At 39.3% G+C, this 12,474-nt stretch overlaps 2 non-coding genes across 2 annotated transcripts; both read right to left on the minus strand.

Moving 5' to 3' along the window:
- Positions 1-5,072: 5,072 nt before the first annotated feature.
- Positions 5,073-5,289, minus strand: LOC122535822. Its single transcript, XR_006308275.1, has one exon. It is a non-coding gene; the product is annotated as a small nucleolar RNA U3 (small nucleolar RNA).
- A 405-nt stretch (positions 5,290-5,694) lies between these two features.
- LOC122535823 lies at positions 5,695-5,911 on the minus strand. The gene has a single exon (XR_006308276.1). It is a non-coding gene; the product is annotated as a small nucleolar RNA U3 (small nucleolar RNA).
- Between the last annotated feature and the right edge of the window lie 6,563 nt (positions 5,912-12,474).

The raw sequence follows: 12,474 nt of genomic DNA on the forward strand, positions 1-12,474 counted from the left end.
AACGCGCGGTTCGCGCGAGCAAAGATTAATTCTGGCATCGAATCGGCCAGTTGTAACTCTCGACGTTTCTCCTCCAAACGTCGGCCCGTTGACAGTCGTGTTTCGCAAAAATATGGGCCACCGATCAATTCTACAACGCGCAACGCTCAAAACGAGGTTCATCCGCGGAAGATAAATCCCCGGCGACACGTTAACTCCGCGATTCTACTCATTCAGCTTGCGTCCGCTGTTCAATCGGTCAATTCTCAGTCGTCTCTTTAAGTTAAAGTTAGAAACAAGAGAAAAGAGCTGGTTGCTCTTTGATGATTTGTCGCAATTAATGAATGCTGCTACGAACGGGAAAACGCGCGTTTACAGCTAAAACTAAGAGTTTACAACGATGGTCGCGACGGGGGAACGCTCTCCTGAGAAAAATCTTCCAGAATTTACATAGCGAGAATAGCTGTTAGTTTCGTTGGAATTTCTATCTTTCCTCACGCACTTTGAAACAAAAGAGAAATTATTATCAGCGCGAAAATAGTTGCCAGTTCCTTTAGAATTTTCAATTCTCTTTCGCACTTCTCTTCATTTAGATTCTCCGCGCTAGGATTTTCAGAATTTTCGCGAATTTTCGGCTCTTTTTACGCACTTTGAAACAAAAGAGAAATTTTTATCAGCGGAATATCAGCGCGAAAATAGTTGTCAGTTCCTTTAGAATTTTCAATTCTCTTTCGCACTCTTTTCATTTAGACTCTTCGCGCTAGGATTTTCAGAATTTTCGGCTCTTTTCACGCACTTTGAAACAAAAGAGAAATTTTTATCAGCGAAATATCAGCGAGAAAATAGTTGTCACTTCCTTTAGAATTTTCAGTTCTATTTCGCACTTTTTTTCATTTAGATTCTTCGCGCTAGGATTTTCAGAATTTTCGGCTCTTTTCACGCACTTTGAAACAAAAGAGAAATTTTTATCAGCGGAATATCAGCGCGAAAATAGTTGTCAGTTCCTTTAGAATTTTCAATTCTCTTTCGCACTCTTTTCATTTAGACTCTTCGCGCTAGGATTTTCAGAATTTTCGGCTCTTTTCACGCACTTTGAAACAAAAGAGAAATCTTTATCAGCGAAATATCAGCGAGAAAATAGTTGTCACTTCCTTTAGAATTTTCAGTTCTATTTCGCACTTTTTTTCATTTAGATTCTTCGCGCTAGGATTTTCAGAATTTTCGGCTCTTTTCACGCACTTTGAAACAAAAGAGAAATTTTTATCAGCGCGAAAATAGTTGCCAGTTCCTTTAGAATTTTCAGTTCACTTCGCACTTCTCTTCATTTAGATTCTTCGCGATTTTCTCTCGCGCTAAAATTTTCAGAATTTCCAACTCTTTTCGCGCTCCGTAGATTCTGTTCTCTTATTTGGATTCATTATAATCCTCTTTCGCGCTAGAATTTTGAGAATTCTTCTCACACAGTCTGAATAAAACTCCACGGATTCCTCTATTTGTATTCTAGCTTCGCACTACACAAAATACTCAACGAATCAATCTCAATGACCCTTAATTTCTTCAAGATTCTCTGTATTTTTCATACTGAATAATCCATCGTAAATACAGTTCGTTCGATCTCGGTTCTTGTTCAAATCAAATTATACAGAGTGCTGGTAGTACAAGCGAAGGCGAGGCAAGATTCTACGCGAAAAAATAAATCGAAGATAAAGATAAAAATTTTTTTTCCTCCGAGGCTTTGATCGTTCCTCGAATACACCGATCGTATATTCGTCCCAAGCTACGCCAAATAAATGAATTAACAAAAGGAAAATGAAAAAAAAAAAACTGACTGAGCCGTTGAAACAGCTTACTACGCAGAAAGTTCGATCGTCGCTGGTATTTTCCCAAGAGAAATAAGACGCCGTGAAAAATCGAATAAACTCGGATATGTCGCATGCTTTCGCGCGAGTTGCTTAATCGCGGCTGCTTATCCCGGCAAACGAAGCGCTAAATCCGGCGATATCGTTTCCATATATCTGGGAGAAATTTATCGCGGTGGTGTAGCGGCGGTGAGTATGCTGATTTCTCCTCGCGACGTGACGCGACGCATCGTGCAGAAGGTCGAAGCGATATTTCGGTTTAAGACATCTGCTCGGCGTTCCGTCTGCTCGTGACAGATGTATACTTCAGTGCGAATAGCTATGTATGGTTTTACACACGGACGCGAAATAGACTGCATTTCGGTGATGGCTTGTTCGGAGGCTGGCGTGCCGGATAAATTCAACGTCCACGGAGAATTACACGTTACGAACATCGGAGATTTATGAAAGGATCTCAGTTCTGTAATTTGCTTTGTGATCGACGATTAGTTGAAAATCCTTCGTAATCCTTTCGTCTGCAAAATTGTCCGCATTTTCCATATTTTCTTATCGATTCTTTCATTCTCAATCCTGTCAATTTCGATGGCTTTAGTCGCATTTGTCATTGAATTTTGTAGAATATCCGAGTGAAAGGAAACCAAAGGTTTTTACTTCTTTGTCGAGTAAATTTTTCAATCGATACAGAGTTAATAAAACATTCACTTTTTTTCTCACTTACTTCAGTTCATCTCTAATGTATTTATGCGTGTACCTATTATGCTCTTCGCTCCATGCATTTGTACAGAAAAATATGAAAATTTCTCGGGAATCAGAGGAAAAGGGATTAGTCGCTTTGAAATGTGAAATTTACTTCGTCGTACATGTACGACGTATTCGTGCTTCTGAAAGGCCAGATTGAATACATAAATGCATAATACATCGATCAAAATATTCTTGAGAGAGAGAGAGAGAGAGAGAGAGAAGCATCCTCGCAAGATGGATTCTCGTCGCATTAAATCGAGAGGCCGTACCAAACAAGGCTCGTTTCCCCAACGAAAAATAATACCGCCTCGGGAAGCATCTTTCACAGTCGATTTTTCACGCTCCGGTCCAACAAATTTCAAATCATCCTGTTTTCCTCGAGCAAACTCAACTTTCCTCGTCGAGAGTTGCAAAGAATACGCGTGGAAATTCAAAGTTCCAGAACGGCGCGCCGTTCCAACGATCAATCGAACGAGCGTGTTTCCCACTCGACAAACAATTTCTACGCTTTCTTATGGTAATTCGCCGATATATACGGGATTGGTGGAATCGATTATCGAAAAGGGGATTACTCGCGAGGGACACGCGCGAGGGTGGAATTTTACGTATTTTCGTCGTGTTCGATTCAACGACGTTATTTACATCGGACGTACTAGACAGAAGGAAGATCCGGGATAGACAGATCTGGTTTACGTCCGAATTAGACGTCGGTCAGATCGAAGCTACCACGAGAATCGTATTTCTCTTTGTACAGGGGAACGTGATTTCACCTTGATGGGGTTCCCGTGCAATCAAGAATCTGTAAGTAGAACATCAGTCTGTTTCGCGGATTAGATGTGATCGTGTTTCGGTATAACGTTAAAATTATTGGCAACGCTCGCGGAGACTAAGAATGGCTAATACAAATGATACAAATTTTCGTTGCGTGTGGATTTATGTATTGAAAGATGTAGCAATCGATGTTTCTTCATCGATTTGCATCGATTCTGGCAATAAACATGGATGAAATACAGTTAACGCTCAATATAATGCAAAATGCGTGGTATCAAAAATGGCGAAAATATTTTTGACGTATCGAGACAATTACTCGTGCAAACTTAGTATAAATAATACTGATATAAATTATAGGAATCTTGGTTGCACGTAGAATAAATTATCCACGTCAAATATAAACGCTAATATAAATTATACAAATTTTGATTGCACGTAAAATTAAATATTAAACAATCTTAATCGACTTTCATCAATTCACATGGACAAAATAAAGTTAACACTTACAATTAGTATAATAAAAAAAAAACCGTTTTGATGGTCATCAAAAACGGAGAAAATATTTTTCGTCAGTCACTGCAAACTTTTATCCATTTCAAATATGAACGTGCACAAAATAAAGTTAATACATTCGCCACTATTGACACAACCAGTGCTTCTCTATTGGAATTCGTTGTTGTTGCATCTTCGTGTTTCAAAAAACAAATATCGCACCGTGGCGATAGTTGTTCGGTTACACAGTTATTCATTGGCTTTTAACGACCGATGCGTTCGAACGGAGAACGAAAACTCCCCGTGTGGAAAGAGGCACGATTCCAAAATGTTTTCTGCTCTTTCACTCGCGACAATTAACCTCGTTCGCTGGAATGACATGCCACACACGTCGAGAATTTTTTGTCCCAAAATTGCAATAATTTCTCAGTTTTAAATATACTTAAATACACTTAAATTTATTACTTCTCAATAATTTCTATCTAGTCATATCGTATCAACGAGTTAAGAAAGCGACGTATTATTGTATACGATTTGGTCCGCAATCAGTTGCCAGCGCAAGTGGTCAATATCCCGATCTCGCACGCGTTCGCAATCGGTCACTGTAAGATCTTGGTAAAAATCTTCGACTCGCCAAACTATCCACGGAGCCAGGATGTCTTCGAATACATTGTTCACCGTTCATTGGAACGATGCGCTTATTCATCCCCGAAGTAAGGAGGCCGGGCTATCGCGATCGATCGTCTGGTTCACCGATACTCTGCTCTCTCCGCACCTTCTTCGTCTCTGTCGGTGCAGTGACGAGTCTAGACTACTTTAGAGGTAGAAATTCGTGTGGACGACGGGTGATTGAGAACTGATAGCGAATGTTCGTGCCAGAGCGTAAAAATACGGGGTAAGGAAGTCTCGTTTGTTCGGAATTTCTTTCCGCGTGGCAACTGTCGCAAACTGAAAAACCAAACTCGGGACTGTTTGCCTAATCTTAAAATGTAAGATACGAGCGTACGGTTGTGTACAAGTGAGTGTGTGGAGATAGAAATTTTAAGGGGTAAGATTTTGGATAGAAAATAGCGAGTCGTGACAGTATGCATGTATCCTACAAATTTACTTAAATATTAAAAAACATCCCGTTTAAATTTCGTTTAATTTTTTCCCACGTTAGTACTACTCAGTTGTTTCGCAATCGTATTTATAAGAGAGACTGTTTGTTTGATATTTAAACAAAAATAGACCACTCAGAACGCACCTTCCCCCTCATCCTTGCACCAAGTGCAAGGACTGAACGATCATCGATGACCGAGAGATTGAAACCAAAGTCAATCTCCCGAGTCTGCCTCACGCTCAGGGAAAGGTGCCAAAAACTCCTCATCGTGGCTGCATTAACTCGTCCTTTGGTTTAGAACGGAGTAAGATCCACTACAGAAATGATCCTGTGGAGTATGATCTTGGTTTATGCAGCCACGACGATGCCTATATGTAACTGGCAGTATGCTTTTTCGTCTGCAAGTACTGGTTTCGAATTACCACGCCATCTACGAAGACGATCCTGAAATAACGTATAAAAACGACAAAGATAGATTTATGTGGGATGGGCAAATATTTTGGAGAAAGGCCCAGAACTTTCTCAAGTGCCCAACAATTGCAATCAGATGTCCCAAGTGGTGTATTATAAACTGTAGAGAACGTTAGGCCCTGGGACTTGGAATTGTTTATGACTACTAATTACTTAAATATTAATAAACACCACGTGGGTTTTAATTTCGTTTAATTTTTTCCCACGTTAGAACTACTCAGTTGTTTCGCAATCGTATTTATAAGAGAGACTGTTTGTTTGATATTTAAACAAAAATAGACCACTCAGAACGCACCTTCCCCCTCATCCTTGCACCAAGTGCAAGGACTGAACGATCATCGATGACCGGGAGATTGAAACCAAAGTCAATCTCCCGAGTCCGCCTCACGCTCAGGGAAAGGTACCAAAAACTCCTCATCGTGGCTGCATTAACTCGTCCTTTGGTTTAGAACGGAGTAAGATCCACTACAGAAATGATCCTGTGGAGTATGATCTTGGTTTATGCAGCCACGACGATGCGTATATGTAACTGGCAGTATGCTTTTTCGACTGCAAGTACTGGTTTCGAACTACCTAGCCATCTATGGAGAAGATCCTGAAATAACGTATAAAAACGACGAAGATAGAATTATGTGGGATGGGCAAATTTTGGGAAAGGGCCCAGAACTTTCCCTAGTGCCTAACAATTGCAACCAGATGTCCCAGGTGTATATATCCTGTCCCAGTACTATAAACTGTAGAGAAAGTTTGGCCTGGGACTTGGCAATTATGGCATTTACAAAATAGTGTAAAAGTCATTTATCATCATTAAACAAATTTCCTTTATTTAACCTAGAATAAACAATCATTTTTTATGAAAGATTCTACAAATTGGGATCTCAAGCCGGGATTCCTACAATTATGTAGTAAAATCATTATCGAACGTTTCCTGACACGCGTCTTTTGAAATAACCGTTTGATATGTAATTTAATGCAACGAAGATGAAAAGCACGAAGGCGTGCAGATCTTGAAGAAATTGTAGAGAGTAGCGAACCGAGAGAGCTTAACATCTCTTTGTTCGCCTGTTCAGTTTTCCTTAATTACTCAAATATTGATGAACTTTATATTACAAATCACTTTGTTTAATTTTGTTTCTTCCCCCCCCCCCACCCCCCAAAGAAAAGAAAAAGAAAATGCGTGAAGATTGACCGAAGGAAGCGCTGTCGCGAATTGTTCCCTCTCGATAAACAAGCTCGGAACGGGGACGAGTTTTATTGCCTTAATTCCGGGGGCCTCGCGAGAAACTTGGATATTCATTCGCGGGAAAATTGAAATGGGACAAACTGTCGCTGGGCCGCTTTATGAACTGCGAAACTTGATTTCGCCGACCCGTATTCGCGGCCGAGGGCCAACTTTTCTTCGAAAGTTGCACCCTCTCGCCATTGCAAACGGGTAACTCCGGCTGCTACTCGCCTTTCGGTTTCCTCCTTCTCTCCTCGTCAGCATCCGCCGACCGTTGCCTTACTTTTTTCTCTCCCCCCGGCGTCCCTTTGGCCCGGCGAATTTATCAGGTTTGTCGGAAAGTTTGCAAATCAAAGTTGCGTCGGAATGCTTCCTCCTGACACCGTGCACCATGCGCACTCCTCTTTCTTCGCTCCTTGTTCGACGGACGTTCGAAGCTCCGTTTGGTTTTTCCCGGTGTCGGGAGTTGCCTCGCGGCGAATGTTTGACGAAGAGACGTTAAATGTTTCAGCGGCAACTTCGGTGGCAACTGTGGCGAGCACCTAAGCGCCGATGCACGTAGTTTCGCCTGTGCGGAAGAAGAACATGCTCCAAGTTCTATCTAGCGACGCGTTCGTGAAATAATAACCGAGTTCTACGAAACACCCGACGAAACTCTTCGAGTTTCTGAACCTTCGGATTCTTTTGTGCTCCGATTTCTTTCTCTCGTTCCGATGAGAAAGATGGAGTTTTGTGGTTCGGAGAGAAGTTTTCGAATGAAATTCCAGAGAAGTCGTGTTGATGATCTGTGTCGAGTGAAGGGAAATATTTTTTCGCGAAGAAAGGAGAGGAAAGGAAAGTATCTCTCTCAGAGATAAGAAATTTTAAACGATCCTTATGGAGGTAGCAAGCAATAGCTAGATTAATATTAATATTCATTTCGTGACTACGCGATGCTTTCCTCCGTCGTTGCCATTTGCGAATCGTGCATTGACAGTTTGATTAACAGTGCAAAGATTTCTGACTTTCGAAATTAATATTAATATTGTGTGTGTAGGATTTACGTCGAACGGATTTATTTCTGTTTCGACGTTACGATTTTACGTCATCCTGTAATCCGTCCCCCTTCAATTATCCTAATCCACGAATTCATATATCACAATTCGTGCACAAGCATCATTCGTCGGTATTGTTTCGCCAACGTATTTCGCAGAGGACAAAAGGTTTCACCGAAAACAACTCCACTGTTATTTTTCAACAATAATCACAGCGGCGAAAAGGGTTCCCCGATTTTTCAAATCTCCTTCAACACTCTGCGCGACGCTTGTTTAAAATTAATGTCTCCTTCTCTTTCTTCCATCGACGAGCGAAGATCCATCGCAGAATTCGAAAAAAAAAAAAAAAGAAATGTTCAATTTGAACACGAACATAACGAATGGCCTGTAACGCGTAACATTTCCAATAACCACCTGCCGTCAAAGAGGAACGAACAGGCTGCATTCATCCATCCATCACCGTAAAATAAGAATATCATTTACCGCCGTATCCGGTTGGCGCGTACATATTTCGCGGGGGAACACGTTCATGCGAGGAAAGCCTGTATATCATGATTAAGTCAATGCGCGACGACATCAATACCTTCGCCACGATATTTCACAACGACCAGTTGCAACAGTCGACAGCAGGGTCGTGTTCCACGTCATTTTCCCTCGTCTCAGGCCCGATACACATTGTCATCGCGCTCTATTTACATTGAATGTACGAAATATAATGCTGGGATTTTCATAGTAAATTTTACTAGTTCTTTTTTTTTTTACAGAAAAGCACAGCTAGTAATTTTTGTAGAGAAATACTTGTACTATTTATGTACTATGTGTCGCGTTTACGAATATATTGTTCATTTATCAGTCAGTGTATTCTTATCAAATTTGATTCTAACCATATTTAATTTTTGTAGAGAAATACGTCTATTATTTATTAGTGTTATTACGAATGTACTATTTTTTTATCAATCAGTGTATTCTTATCAAATTTGGTCCTAACCGTAATTTTTGTAGAGATATAAGTCTATTATTTATTAGTTATTATCTATTATTTATTATTTATTATCATGAATGTACCATTCATTTATCAATCAATGTATTCTTATCAAATTTGGTTCTAATCACATGTAATTTTTGTAGAGAAATACGTGTATTATTATATTTGTGAGTGTTATTAGAAATATATTATTCATTTATCAGTCAATCTATTCTTATCAAATTTGGTTTTAACCATATATAAATTTTGTTGAAAAATAAACGTGTATTATTTCTGAGCGTTATCACGAATATACCATTCATTTATCAGTCAGTGTATTGTTATCCAAATTTGATTCTAACTATATGTTATATAATTTATAACCTATTTATTTTCAAACCTATTTATTTTCAAAACGTATTTTTCGTTTTGTAAAATTACGTATCTTTCGTAGCTTGTCCCTGTAAATAATCTAAGAAATTATAATAGAAATTCATTTGTTCAAACAAACAGATTCAATTGGCAAGTCATTCAACTGGGCGTTGACTAAAATTTCGTTCCAGTAAATAAAGTTTGACTATATCTCCGTTATATCACAAACTCGTTGAATTCGTGAAATTAGCAATTCGTCGATGGAATGTCATTAAAATATCATTAAAATATCGCTGTGTTTTAAAACGACATATCTCTTCCGCGATAGCTTAGCCAGAGAGTACACCGGCACTTGAATTAGAATATTATCGCGATAACGGTTCCACGATGGCACGAGCCGCCATTCGAAAATCCTCGCGCGCCACGTGCCCGAAAATTATAAGCCCGTTACGTTCGAGAAGTTAAAGCTACAATTAATCAAGAGTGGGATTGTGTACGGTTGAAACGCGGCTACAAAAGTGACACGTGTCGGCCGTGTGTATAGAGGCTAAAGCGCCTTGACGCGGCGAGCGAGCTCGCGAGAGCGCACACACGCGGCCCCGATTAGAATATTATCGCCATAACAGCGTGTACAATGGCGAGCGGTGCGGCGATCTATGGTCTCACAGTGTCACGCACGCTATAAATTAACGCCATGAACCGGCCACCGAGGGTCAACTTGCACACGATACTTTACTCTGGAGTTTCTGTATTTCGTGTTACACGCCGCAAGCACGTTCGCCTTCCCTCCGACGAGTCGCTAATTCCCTTCCACACTCTTTACTACGATCGACGTTCGCGTTCAGTCCTTTTGTTCCTTTTTTCGAAAACGATTCGATCATTTTCACATGCTCAAATTGCTCATTGAACGGAAATTCATTTAAGCGAAAACGTTGCCTTTCTTTGGAATTCTCGTCGTCTAAGCTTGACACTCAACGTTGAATAAAATGACGAAAAACAATCGTAATGTTTCAACTTTCAAATCCATCAGAGAATTTTTCAATGCTTTCTTTGTCACGGTACAGACAGTCTGTAGCGTTTTCGGGAAGGAAAGTGTCTTCGCTTTCTCACCTGTTGCTCGATGTAATAGCATCTTGCAATTGAAGTAAAACGAACGCCGCATTTTGAAACGAACTCGGTTCTTTTATTTGAAGAGGATTGCAACAGTTTCAACATGTGCGTAGAAGCGAAGAATTTCGGAATAATTCTGAAGACGAATAAACTCGGAAGTTCTGTCAAAACGTAGTTTACAAATTATGTTAGTATAGTGTCACAGATGTTTGCTGAACTATGCACTGGAACTGTGAAGTATCATCAATTTAATTAAGAACGTAATTTTAGCAATATTCTGTTCATGTACTTTTTTTTTTTAAATGGGCAGACGCTAGTAGGCTGAAATTGCTTCTCCCATTAACTGTATAATATATGCGAACATAAAACAAAGCTTAAAAGTGCTCCATTCGAATCTAGAATCTCTTGCTAATTCGCCGTGCACTCGTTCGGCCTATTTGCGTAATAAGCGGCGCGTGACTCCGTCCCAACGAGAATTTTCAATTTCGTTGTCCCGCCGTCGTGATTGCGTTCAATTAGAACGCGGAATCGCTAATTATAAAAAAAAAAAAGAGAAAAAAGGAAGAAAATTGTTTTACATTGCTCTCATAAATTCGATTCTTCCTCGTCTGATTGTGCATTTGTGTTCCTTCTGATCTCTCGTTGAACTGCGAGAATCGTTGGATGAAAATTGGTAATTTTATTCGAGGCTTTGTCGAGTCGAAAGCACAGTTTTGAATGTTGATAAATTTCTCTTTTCACTCGGGTTTCAGCCTCTTTCTCCGTAGCAATTTTTCGCTGTATCGTTCTTTTATGACTTTAGAAACAGCAAAGCCTCGATGCCGATCGATTTTCTTTAATTTTCCTTTACACGAGTAGCAAGAAGGTCCGTTCTTTTCACGTTTTCATTATTTCGCGATTCTCTGGATGAATAACACACCACGCGTTTTGTTCATGCTAGAAACGAAGCGGTGAATGCATTAAATTTCAATCGTCTTAGCGATTGTCGTTAAACCTTTTCTTTATTTTTTTTCTTTCAGATGCTTAAGTCGGAGGCAGCGAGTTGGCTTCTTCGCACGGTGGTGAGTAATTGAAAATTTTCTAATGGAAATTTAACCATCGAGTCGTCCTTTATACTCGACAAAAGGGAACGATCATCCCACATCGCCTATTGTTACGAACATCGTTATAAATGGCCCCGATGAAAGTTGCTCAAAACGTGTGTAGTCACTCTGACTTGGTTCTCTAGCTTCTCTAGTCAACTGCCAGCTTAATTCGCGTTTGTAATCCATTACCCGCAATGTCTCAAATTATCGCTCCTTTCGTGCAGAAAGTAAAATTTAAAATATACAATCGAGTATCGCATAAAAAAAAAAGAAAATAAATGAAACGAAGAATTAAAGAATTAAATCGTGGTTGTTGATGAGTAATACCGTAAAGAAGATCTAATCGAGAGAGATGGAAAGTAGAAATTGAAATGCGCGAATATGAAATTATCGAGTCCAGTCGAGGGGCTGTAAAAAAAAAAAAAAAATGCAAATACCGTAATAATCGATGAAAAACGGAGGCACGCTGGCGTGGAACGTAGAACCCGTCGAAATTGTAATATCGGAATATTGTAATGAGGCCATTGATATTCCTATAAATTCGCTTAATCGGCATGCACGCGCAGTTACGTTCGCCGTACGTTTAAATGAAACCGGTAAGGTGTCGGTATTTCGTGCCGCTCTTTATTGTACAGAAGACGGGATAACTGGAGCTACTTTGGTATCTACAGAAATACACGTACAATTTTTGCAAGAATTTGTAAGAAAACGAAAAACGATTCATTTCTAAATATTCCTTGGATCTTCTGACCATGGTTAGGTTAGGTTTAAGACATTGATTTTGAGATTTTTAATTTTTAAAATCGTTACAAAGGTTATTGGTAATTTTTCATTTGGTATTTATAGAAATAGACGTAAAATTTTGGCAAGAATTTGTACGAAGACGAAGAACGATTCATTTCTCAATATTCCTTGGATCGTATGACCATGGTTAAATTAGGATATTGATTTTGAGATCGTTTGGAATTTTTAAAATCGTTAAAAAGATTATTGGTAATTTTTCACTTGGTATTTATAGAAATAGACGTAAAATTTTGGCAAGAATTTGTACGAAGACGAAAAACGATTCATTTCTAAATATTCCTTGGATCTTCTGACCATGGTTAGGTTAGGTTTAGAACATTGATTTTGAGATTTTTAATTTTTCAAATCGTTATAAAAGTTATTGGTAATTTTTCATTTGGTATTTATAGAAATAGACGTAAAATTTTGGCAAGAATTTGTACGAAGACGAAGAACGATTCATTTCTCAATATTCCTTGGATCGTATGA

The sequence above is a fragment of the Frieseomelitta varia genome, unplaced genomic scaffold, assembly GCF_011392965.1.
Source record: "Frieseomelitta varia isolate USP_RPSP 00005682 unplaced genomic scaffold, Fvar_1.2 scaffold_776, whole genome shotgun sequence".
In the NCBI taxonomy this organism is placed as follows: Eukaryota; Metazoa; Arthropoda; class Insecta; order Hymenoptera; family Apidae; genus Frieseomelitta; species Frieseomelitta varia.